The sequence below is a fragment of the Barbus barbus genome, assembly GCF_936440315.1.
Source record: "Barbus barbus genome assembly, chromosome: 2".
Classification (NCBI taxonomy): Eukaryota; Metazoa; Chordata; class Actinopteri; order Cypriniformes; family Cyprinidae; genus Barbus; species Barbus barbus.
In genome coordinates this window covers 38,830,692-38,842,700 of record NC_136730.1, presented here as the reverse complement: position 1 = coordinate 38,842,700, position 12,009 = coordinate 38,830,692, and the positions used below count along the sequence as shown (strand labels likewise).

The 12,009-nt window shown below is 35.0% G+C and overlaps 1 protein-coding gene across 2 annotated transcripts in view; it reads right to left on the bottom strand.

Annotated features, from left to right (window-relative positions):
- Positions 1 to 12,009, bottom strand: part of LOC306879045 (zinc finger protein 609-like) — a 51,226-nt gene that overhangs the window by 29,122 nt on the left and 10,095 nt on the right. The window contains exon 1 of one of the 2 annotated variants that reach the window (XM_079431730.1): positions 2,407 to 2,460. The exons of the other annotated variant lie outside the window; for it this stretch is intronic. The gene's annotated coding sequence lies outside the window, so the exon portion shown is untranslated. Of the gene's footprint in view, positions 1 to 2,406; positions 2,461 to 12,009 lie in introns of those variants that run through there. 2 annotated transcript variants of the gene reach the window in all.

The following is a 12,009-nucleotide window of genomic DNA, read 5'->3' as shown; positions in this document are numbered from 1 at the left end:
TCTCTGATTTTTGACTACTTTCTTCATTAATTGAACTGTATGAAATCTGTATTAATACATAAATACAAATATGAATACAAAAAGGCTGAAGATCAGTTTCTGAAAGCACTGTAGTTCATTCTAAGTGTATGATGACATGGAACCTTTCAGGACTGTTAGAATAACAGACAGCACATGTGCTTTACGATCTTGTCATCTAGTGAACAAAAATGCTGCTTGCTTGTTCCAGACACAGGAGATCCAGCTAATTTCACATTGCTTTGAGTGCTCTGTCAAACCACATCTTGCTTTCTTTTCTTAAATGCAAACAGGGTGGCTGGAAAACCAAAAAAAAAAAGATCCAGATGTCAAGCCAAGCACTAATAATATGCAACAGATCAGAGAGTGAGCGTGATAAAGAGTAAAACAGACGTGGAGGAGGGGGTAGCAGAGCAAATTCTTTCCCCTCCTCCATAATACCACCTCCTGGTGTGACTAGTCATTCACTAACAACAGTATCTATTACAATAATAATCCACATTCTTGTCAAGGTCACCCTCCCTGGAAAAGGCTGGTTTGAGAGGAAATCAGCTCAGAAACACAGCCTCTTTAACACTCTGCTTCGTCATACACCTTTTCACAACAAATGCAAAAGTGCAGCACAACTCTGTGCTGGGTGCCAAAATCAACATCCAGCGCTCCAGCAACATGAACTAGAACTTTGGCCCACAATCCTGGAGAAAAACAAGTCTATTTATAAGTCATTTTCACAAATGCCCATTATGATCCTTTTACGTTTCTTATCCTTTAAGTCCCATTAAAGCAGTCTTTTTACAACATAATCTTAATGTATTTTTGTTGGTCCTTAAATGATTTTTAAACTTTAATCTTCTTATAAAGTATCCATGATAGCAATATGAAATACATTGCATTACATTTACAACTATGACGATCAAAAAGTGAAACTGTGTAAATTATATGTTTTCAAAAACTATGCCATAGTCATTGCCATGCATAATTTCCACCACAAACAATTTTGCCACCAGTTTGTCTACTTTTTCAGTATATGGCAATTTATCTTTATTGTATGTCATTTACAATCAAGCTGTGATTTAAGCTAATTATGAATGTATGGGAAAAAAGATTTGTGTTTAAAGATACATAAAACGCTAAAAATAAATAATATATATATTTTTTTTTACATACAAAACCATATGATTTCTTGCTTTTGAAACTTTATTTGAACTAATTATCATCGTATAATTTCTATTATATATGTATTTTAAGTAATTTTAAAAGCTATTGTTCACTTACATCTATTTTTATTGGCACAAATAAATAATAATTTATTATAATTATAGGGACCTATGAAATCAGTTTTATTTCCAAATTCAGTTTTTTTCCATTTTCATTTTTCTATGCTCTGTTTTATTGGTTAAATTACATTTTATTAATCAAAAAGCCTGTCTAATTAATTGAGTTTTACAGTTTTATCTGTACCAAATTCTGTTTTCCTTTATTTTCTGGATTCTATTTTAATGGTTCCATTAAATTTTAATAATCAAAAGCATCTCAATTAATTGATTTTATATTTTTTTTAAATGATTTATTTATTTATTTTTTCAGAAATACTGCACATTTACATTTTCAAATAAATTCTGGTAAATACCAATTCTGGTAAACCCTGAAAAAAAGTGTTTTTTGATTATAAATTTATTATTAGTATAGAACACGTGGATATGTTGTCATTCTTACACTATAATACTGATCTTTGATTTCAGTGATTTGGACTATGAGGTGGACCACTTGCTTCTTGCACTCTATTGCACTTTTGTTTTAAAGGATTCCATAGAAATTTGGATTTCATTTGGTTTAATAAAATAATCTTAAGTAAAATTGTAGATTTTTTGTGGGAAATTAATCGTTTAGATTAATCGATTAATCGATAAATTAGTCGATAGATTAATCGAAATAAAAATAGTCATTAATGGCAGCCCTAATTTTAAGAACTGTTGACTCAAAGCTTCTTTGGGGAACCAAAATGGTTTTTCTATGGCATCAATGTGAACCCTTTTAGAACTTTTATTTTTAAGAGTGTATAAAATGAGGTAAGCTTGTGTAAGACAAGCTATGTTTAAAATGTCATTTGAAAAACCATCGTTTCAACCACAGAATGCTTTCAAACAATACACCATTTGAGATGTGGTAGGAATTTATGGTTTTGAGAAAAAAAAGACTATCATCTGTTCATTTCATGAGCTCAGATCTCAAGAGTTGTGATGAGACTGAACTAAAACAAGTCAAAAAACGATTTAAGAACTGGAATTATGTCACTAAGATACACCGAATAAACATATTATTACAAATTCCCAGTGTACAATAGTGCACAATGACAGAACCAAAACAATGTTTTATATAGCCACTTACAAGACAAGTTGTTTTTCATGCTGCTAGATTTCCCTGGGGAACCACAAGCCAACTATTTATGGAAGTAATGCATTCTGCTGCTTCCTCTAAACAGAGGAAAGACTCTATGTGGGTGGTACTCCGTCTAACAGATACAACATATATACAGAGCCATGGGAGAAACAGCTTTTTCACGATTCTCTGACCTTTGAGCTGAACTTGGGTCTAGTAAACTGAACAAAAGATGATGACTGGTGACTAGAATGGGAAAAACATTCAGCCACCCACAAACCTTTATTCTGAGCTGGCTCTCAAGACACTATTATAAATGTCACGCAAAACAGTTCTCGAGTTGAGAAGATGAGTTTTTTAACGACAACACCTTTGTTGGGATTTTGTACTATAGGCAATGGTTCTCACATAATAGTGCAGAAATTTGCTGAAGGGTGACTTGAAATTTGATAACTGATACTAAAGCTGAAACTGCTGGAGCGCTGTTGTGAATGACAGCTTCTCCATTAATAGCAGTATCAAGATAAACCAGAATTCAGCCCAAAAATTAAAAAAAGAAAACTAATTTTGCATACTTAGAAGAATGTTTGAGGTTGCCAATTTAACACAATTTGGTAGTAATAATATAGTGCAGCTAGAGAATAAAACAATAGAGGGTTTGCAACATTTTTTTTTTTTTTTTAAATGAACTACTTTTTACTTGAATTGGTGCCTTATGATGAGGGAAAATGAAAAATCAGCGAGAAAAGATGAAATGCACTAGAATGTCAGTTTGATACACATGTACATAGATCAACAATTAAAAAACATTACACCGACAGAACACCCCTCTGACAGACTGACAAAGCTTAAAGGGATAGTTCACCCAAAAATGAAAATTCTGTCATTAATTACTCGTAAGACCTTCGTTCAACTTCACAACACAAATTAAGATATTTTGATGCATTCTGAGAGCGCTCTTAACCTCCCATAGACAGCAAGGATCCTAACACGATCAAAGCTCAGAAACGTAGCAAGGAGATCGTTACAATAATCCAAGTAACATCAGTGGTTTAACCGTAATGTTACGAAGCTACAAGAATACTTTTTGCGGATACACGGATACTTGTTTATGCTTTGATCTGAATGTAAACGTACATATCTGCATACATACGCTGCATACATGGTTTAAGTATGTGATGCTCTCCAAAATGGTGTTATAGGGTGACGCGGAGTAGAAAAATTGTTGAATAAAGTCGTTATTTTTGTATTCTTTGCACAAAAATATTCTTGTAGATTCGTAAAAGTCACATGGATTATTTTAATGATCTCCTTGCTACGTTTCTGAGCCTTGATCGTGTTAGGATCCTTGCTGTCTATGGCGGGTCAGAGAGCTGAGTAGCATCTCTGATAATTAATATTTAATTCTAATTTAGGCTTAGTTTCTGAAATGACTCAGAAGTATTTGGATCTCAATATCTACTGCACTAGATATACTGTACACTAAAATCTCCCTTTTTAGTTTTAAACTGTAAAATGCAGAGTCATCACATGACCTACAATTTGTTATGCTCCCATAGTGATGAAAACAGTGCAAAGTTTCACTACAGGAGGCAACTCCCACAGAGATCACATCTCGTGATATGATCTGTGAAAACCCCCAGCCTTCCACTGAAGGGGGAACTTAAGATTTCATTGAACGAAACTTTACCACACATTCTTTTGCATTTGCTACTGAAGTTTAGAGACAGACACATTGCATTCTGAAAAACAGTGGCTAAGAATTATTGCCAAGCCAAAGTACAAGCAATGGCCATGATACATTTTTGGACTCCTAGTTATTAGTCTACGTTATTATATAGAGACAGCATCTTTAGCACTGAGCTATACTACGGTGGTCACCATTATAGTGCACATCCAGTGAAATAGTGAGGTCAGGTTTCTATGGCTTCAAACGGGGCATGTAGTCTATAGACTGTACAGCTGTTTCTGATAAAGTGACTGTCAGGTCAACAGCTATATAGAACCACTTCACCTTTTTTTTCCAGTTTAAGTATCAATACCAAAGCACTTCTACACAACAGGTTAACACAGCCCTGAAAGCCTGACAAATGGGTAAATTCTACAAGGAAAATGAAAAAAATAAATGCTCCAATGTCATGTAGAACTTACAGTATTTAAGAGTGTGTGACCTCCACAAATTTTTTAATTTCAGATTCTCTGAAATGAATTTTGAATTACTTTCAATTGCTGCATTTACATGCAATCAAATAATCTGTTTGCCAATCAGACTGTAGCCATGTAAACGCCTGAATCCTGCTACCTTCTCAATCAGATTCAGAAATCCCTTGGTATTATGGTACACGTGTACATATGCCTTTTGAATATGCATGCTTATTTATGTCTTCAGAACTGCTCAGTGGAGGAGACTCAATATTCGCGTAAAAGGTTTTATGACATTTTTAGACATGTAACGGCAAAAAAAAAAATGCATGCAAATGTGTGAATCTGAATGCAAAGTACTGGGTAAAATCAAAGCTTTTAGAATCTGAAATAAGTCAAAACTGGCTTTTCATAAAAGGTCTTAAAATGGATTTTCAAAATAGACTGCTAAAATAAAAATCAAATGCATTAATTTAAAATGTCTTTAAAAAGTTCAATAATATGCACAAACTGTATGCAACTTCACAGGGACAAGTTCAATCGAAGAATATTTTAAGTTTTATCAAAATTGCCAAAAAATTACATACATGTATGTTCAATAATTTCTAAAAACCTGTGTACTACAGCCGAGCATCTTGTGATGAGGATAAGCATAAGGATAAGTCATTAATAATCATTAGAAATTTAGCGTTTAGTCTCAAAAAAAGCCATTCATGTCATCAATCAATAAGAGCAGTTATTGGCATGAGAACGGTTCCTCTATAATAAAGCACCACACACTTGTTTAAGATCAATATTCCTATCAGTATCATCTGCACTATCATTGCTCTTTCGGATCAAACCCTTTTAAGGGGCCCTATCCACATGTGAAATTCAATAAAAACAAGCTAATACATTTAAAGGGACAGTTCACCCAAAAAGAAAAGCTATTTCATTATTTCCATGTGTTTTTCTTATCTTCCATGGAACATTTGTAAGAAAATGGGCATTCTGCTAAATGACTGTTTTGTTTTCCACCCAGAGAGAAAAAAATGGGTTAAATAAGGTAACTTAAACATCAATTATAATACCACACATACAATCTGAGAATGTCGCAGTAGAGGGATGCAATTAACACTGAAAACGCTGTGCAGACTTACACCTTTAAAGACCAAGAGGAAGGGCAAGTGATTCATTAATAACTACTGCAGTAATCAGTGTAACCTTCTGTGCAGAAACTCACAATATCAGGAAAAACACACTGATACTAGGCATATTAAAACATCATCAATCAGCTGCAGTCAGATACAGCATGGAGTGACTAGCCAGTCGAACATGATTTACACTAAATATTTTTATCCGTACGTATGCATCATTACAGCTGGTTACAGATTAACACCGCAGATAAAATGGCCCAAAACTGGTTCTGGCTGTAAACTCAATGGGCATGTCCTCTAATTTCACCTCATTTGACTGTATATTTATTGACTCTTATGATGAAGCCAAGCTCACAGTTTTGGAGTAAAGCCCACAACTGTTAGCAGTACAGCCACGGTCTGAGCGCTCTATAGTCGTGAGGGAAAAACAAACACAGACATTAACATACACTGAGATGGCCCATTCGGACGGGACTAAATTAACTGAGAAGCTCTGGTAATAATTACCCCACCTCTCCATGCAAAACTAATCCCGTCCGAATAGGGCTTTAATCTCAAGTTAGACCCTTTATTAGCCCATTGCAATACTGTAAAGCTGCATGCGTTTTTTTCTTCTTCTGCAAGATTCAGAATGTAGCCAGATTTAGTGCCAAAGCAACCAGATTTGAAAACTTTTGGTCGCCACACAGAAGGAAAATTTCACGATTCTTAAATGCAGAAATTTCACTTCTTACAAATATTGATATAAAATTAGCAAATTAAATTATCCACAACAAATGCAACCTTCAAGTATTTCTTGGTAGAGCAAATGTTGCATTGTTTTTCCAAATAATTATTCAAGTAAACAAAAAAGACAAGTGATTGCTGTTTTAAGTCAAATTCACTACTTTGAATATAACAGAGAAGTTGAATGGATTACACTTATCATGCATTATTGTTCATTTGAAACCCTGCATGGAAAAGAGAAGCCAGAACAGTTAATGTTCCACAGAAAATGGGTTTGGAATGCCATGAACTACATTTTTAAATTTAGTAAATAACTAAATAAAGTAGACATACAATATAACGGTATCAAATTTTCATGTTGTGATTAATTATCATGGTAGGTCATGATAATATTACTATTAATAATACAGTATAACAGGTTTAATAACTTTTTCTTATAACAAAAAAAACTGAACATTTAAATGTATTAAAAAAAAAAATCGGAATAATTTGTAATAAATAATTATTCACAATATATTGAAATGCCCACGATAACAATTTTGTGCATGTTCGTTATCGTAATATATTGCATTACAGTATACCGACACATGTCTAATTTAAAGCTGCATTGTGAAACCCAATTTTTCACAAAGCAACAACTCCAAAATCAATGTCTATTAATTACGCGTGTTACACATTGTTTTTAAGGTACTCCTAGTGATACACCTTAACAATAGATACCAGGGGTGCAACGGTTTACTCACAGTTCGTTTGTATCACAGTTTAAGAGTCACGGTTTCGGCACAGTTCGGTATGTGCTATGCTAGGGATAAAACTGTCATATAAAAAAAAATTAAGAAAACAAGAACAAATAATCTAACAGCACAAATAAATACAATAGAGCAAATATACAAATAGCTAATATAAGACATCATTTAGCCACCCCAAGTTAGGGCTGGGCGATATGGCTGAAAACTGTATCAGTGTTTCATATCGGTCGATATCGATAATTATTGATATTTTTTTTAAGGTGGTACATCAAGTTCGTGGTATTACCAGTCTTGGCGGGGACGACGGTCTTGCATAATTTGCAGACGACATTTGGTCTGACTACGGTCAGACTTATAATATCCAAAAAACTGCCATACTGGCGAGCTGACTTTCTCTTTTATTTACAATTTCCTCGCTCGCAGAAGAGGAATCCAGCAGACCAGCCAATAGGGTCTGGCTGCAGACGTGCACTCTCAGCCGCGCGTGCGCACTTAGACACGAGACAACGATATGGCGCAACCAAACATGATACTGTTACATGATTGGCTGTTAGCGTGTCACTCCCTACGTTGCTAGGTTACCAGAGAGCAAGTGCCTTTGTTAATGCAACCAAACTTGCTTCCCAACCTTTGTTTTCTTCCGATGAAGAATAAAAAATATTGAACGTTTTATCGAACACATTTTTTATTGATATCGTTCACGTGTCTATCGCGATACATATCGTTATCGTTTTATCGCCCAGCCCTACCCCAAGTGAAGATTTAGTCGCATAAACGAGTGATTTACTCGCATTGTACAGGGTTGACCATCTTCACCGTCATGCTTAGTAACAAATACAGCTGTGCCTTCACCACAGTGCAACACTCTCAAACAGAGTCGCGCCACGCTGCATTCCGAACGTTGTTTAAGCGGCATAAATTGCGGTATATTAAAAATTTATAAAACAAAAATAAATACCCGTATTCGGTATGAACCGGTATACCACCCAGCACTAGTTTAAACACGGATATGTTTGCTGATGATGCTTCACCTGCACATGCAATCAACACCCGGGTGACGACGGCATAATCGACTGGTCATATTCCAGCATATGCCACTCGCATTGAAAAAAGAGTGACTGGTTTGTCCACGTTTTTAACTGTTGTTGTAATGTATTGGAAAGCCATAATGTGAATCCACTGACAGAAACCTACATTAACTCTGTCTGTTTTACTTGTTATTTATGACAAGCCATATTACAGATGCATTGTGCTTGCCGAGCCGTGGGTGGAGAATTGTACGATTCGATTTTTTTACCGAGAACCATTACACCCCTAGTAGATACATTGTTTAGCAAAGAGAGGGGTGTCATTCAAAGCTGTGGTCATGGCTGACATTGATTATGGGAACATGGGAGTATGGGAATATGAGCCTTTCATCTCACATGTACATTCTGCACCCCTGAAGCAGCAAAACATACTTCACAGCACGTTCTCTCCACGTAAAACATCCATAGCATTACATGACGTAATGAGTAACTGAGACTGTGGGGGTGGGGACACTACTCTCAGGACCAAGGCAGCATTAGTGTTGCTGAATTGCTCAATTCATTCGGGGGCTCCCATGACGAGAGGGTGTGAAATTGTGAAAGAAACAGAAGATAGATGTGAGACAAGGAAAACATGAATATTTTAACAAAAGTGCACAATTCAGCACACAATTTAGCAAAGAAAAATAAAAGGTTTCCATTTCAAGCAGACAAACAGTTAGCAAATATTTGAAGGAAAAAAAACAACGAAGTGCCAAAATGTCAGAAATGGCCAACATTTTTGATATCGGTCTATAATTTAGTTGGCTGATGTGCAGTTTGTAGAAGGGCCAATGACATAAGAGAATCCAAAAAAGCTATATTTATCAAATCTAACCTTGAATACTTAAGTGTACATAATCTTAATCTCTTTTTTTTAAGGTTTTAAGTATTTTTTGTGACTTTTTGGAGAGTCCCTCCACATGACATTTAACAATTTAAACTAACCATATCAAATTATTTTGTATGACTTATTGCCCTCGACACAATCATGGGTATACTAGGTTTTTTTCTATATATTTAAGCATGTTGGCTGCACCACATGATAGTGGTTTATTGGAAAAAAAAAAATTAAAATACAAATAATACAGAAATGAAAAACATCAATTCAATTCATGTAAAATTGCATTTTCAATGTATTTTTGAATAAACCAATAGAGTAGACAAAAAATAGTCACGCCATTCACCCAGTGAGAAGAGTTAAATCAACAGTTAGATTCAATCGCACCATCATAATAACTAGTACCAGAACTGACTTTTATGCAACATTTAACGCCAATATGCATAATGTGTAAATTGCGAACTAAAGAAGCGCTAGACATCGCCTGGATTGTCTCCTGCACAAAGCAATGCTAAATTATTCTGTCGCTGAAATCTTCAACAATACCCTCTAATCTTCTTAAAATGATCTTTCCAGTGACACTAACCTCATTAGAGCAAGAGTAACTCGACACACAATGCCAGAGCACAAAGATGTTTAACACACCACAAGACTAAGCAACATTGAATGGCAGCTCTTTACACATTCTGCGGTACAAAAAAAGATGTAAGAATGAGATCTTGTGATTTTCTTGATCAAACACAATAATATTCCACTTTTCATAGCAGCCCAAGGGCTTAAAGTATCGTGCTTGTCAAAATGAAAGAACAGCCATTACAAAGAGATTCATGATGGTCCAATGCCCACCCCCACAACACTGGGTTACTTTATACAACAGCTGTTTTTGCTAAAAGAGGAGGCTAAATAAATGTTCATTTCGGCAAAACAACGTACTGCACATGCTATGCATTATGTAAAGATTTCTACAAAAATGACAGCCAATCACTACAAGTTACCACCCTCATTCTGAACCGTGAGAGCCGTTCAAACGATCAGACCACATACCCTAAACGAACACATCCCGATTCATAATATGCATCCTAAGCAGTCAGCCAAAGTAGGATTAGTGCATCTCAAACATTATTCTGATTCTGGGATGATGAACTGTTTGCAGTGGGTTTGTCAAAGTGTGCTTCAGGCTAGGATTGTTCACGAAACCAGACAAGACTATGCAGTATTTCACTTAACTCTTTTAACTCTGACAAATCCAAGGCTGAAGCTGCAACAGTTTTACTAAAGACGCACAATATAAATGGAACCATATTGATTATAAAGCAATATTAGTGTTTTATTGACTTATCAGTTTAGGCATTTAATAGCGGACAATTAAATGTGGATGCTTGTTTCTACTAAGTTCAATTGCTCCTGCAGTCATCTACCTTTAACTCTAGTTCTAAAAGGCATGGTGCTAGAAAACAAAGCAAAGATTTAAGTCTTTAAAAGAACTGTCTTTTCTATAATACCATACTATTTCTTCTTTCCTGTAAAAGTTTTTTTTTGAGCCACTCTCAAAATGAATAGCTATACATATATTAAACTGTACATAATAAATGTTGTAATCTTTAAAGGGTTAGTTCGCTCAAAAATTGTTACACATTTCTGTTAAAAATCCAAACGCATAAGAATTGAGTTTATCTTTAAAACACAAATGCCCTGCCATTGAGAGTCCATGTAACAAAAACGTAAAAATCCAGCATGCAGATTTGAGTTTCCATTTACTATATCTGATGTGCTATATGCATGTTTGTTGATCAACTGTTGTTGTAATAAAATTCTGACTTCGGTATCAATCGGTACTGCAATCTTAAAAAAGCCAATTTCCCGCTAAGTTTTGAGCGGATTCTTGAACACCTCAACAGATATGACTGTGATTGCTACAATGATCACCGCTTCACACGGGAGCGTTTGAAAGCTGCGTCTATCAACGGTTCCGTAATATATCTGCATATAGACGGATCCACGCTGATAGGTACGGTTTTCAAACACTCCTATGTGCTTCTGTGCGATGGCTCGGTGAAGAGCGTGAAGTTATTATTAGGTCTGCTCGATTACGGCAATTATTATAATTATAATCACAATTATTTTGGTCAATATTGTAATCAGGATTATTTAACACGATTATTAGTGGGTCATATGAACAAAACTTTATATTAGTGAAAAGAGTTATGAAAATTATGAAAATAACTAAACTGTCAGTAATACAATAAAAACAAAAAAGCAAAAGGTAGAAAAAAACATACAAATGAAACAAACAGTGCTCTAAAACTGCTGAACTTCTTAGCTGGTAAAACATCTATGTATTGAATCACCCAATAATAAAATGTGACATTCTGCAGTTTTGTCTCATATTCATCTTTTAATCATATTTGCAAATGTCTTGACTCCACAGCCAACAGAGCAATTTTGTCTTTACTGTTCCAATACTTATGGAGGGCACTGTATATAGCATAGTATTCACTGGAATTATTAAACTTGCTCTGTTTCTTATTAAAGTTTCAAAAGTCCTTCAGTCAAGAGCAGTGAGTGATTTTCTCTTTGTCTTTTGTTGTTTGATATGGCAGAAGGAATTACCCGCTGTCGCTTTAAGAACTGCACGGATCCAATATACTGTTACACACGTATTTTCATTCTCAACTGTTTACGTTCAGTGTTTACATTAATAATCACCAAGCGCCGCATTTTGACACATTTTTGCATGTATTTGACTGTTTAGGCATGCAGTTTAAGCTAAAAGTTTACTTAAAAAATAAATAAATAAATAAAAAAAAAGTAAACTTTTAGCCGTGTTCTGCTCCATGTCAGAGCACATGCCCAGAACAGCACAAGTTCTTTAGTGCTTTTAAAAAAAAAACCGCACAAATCTAATAAACTAAGCACCTCCTATTTTGCGAAAATCACGTTACATGCTTTTA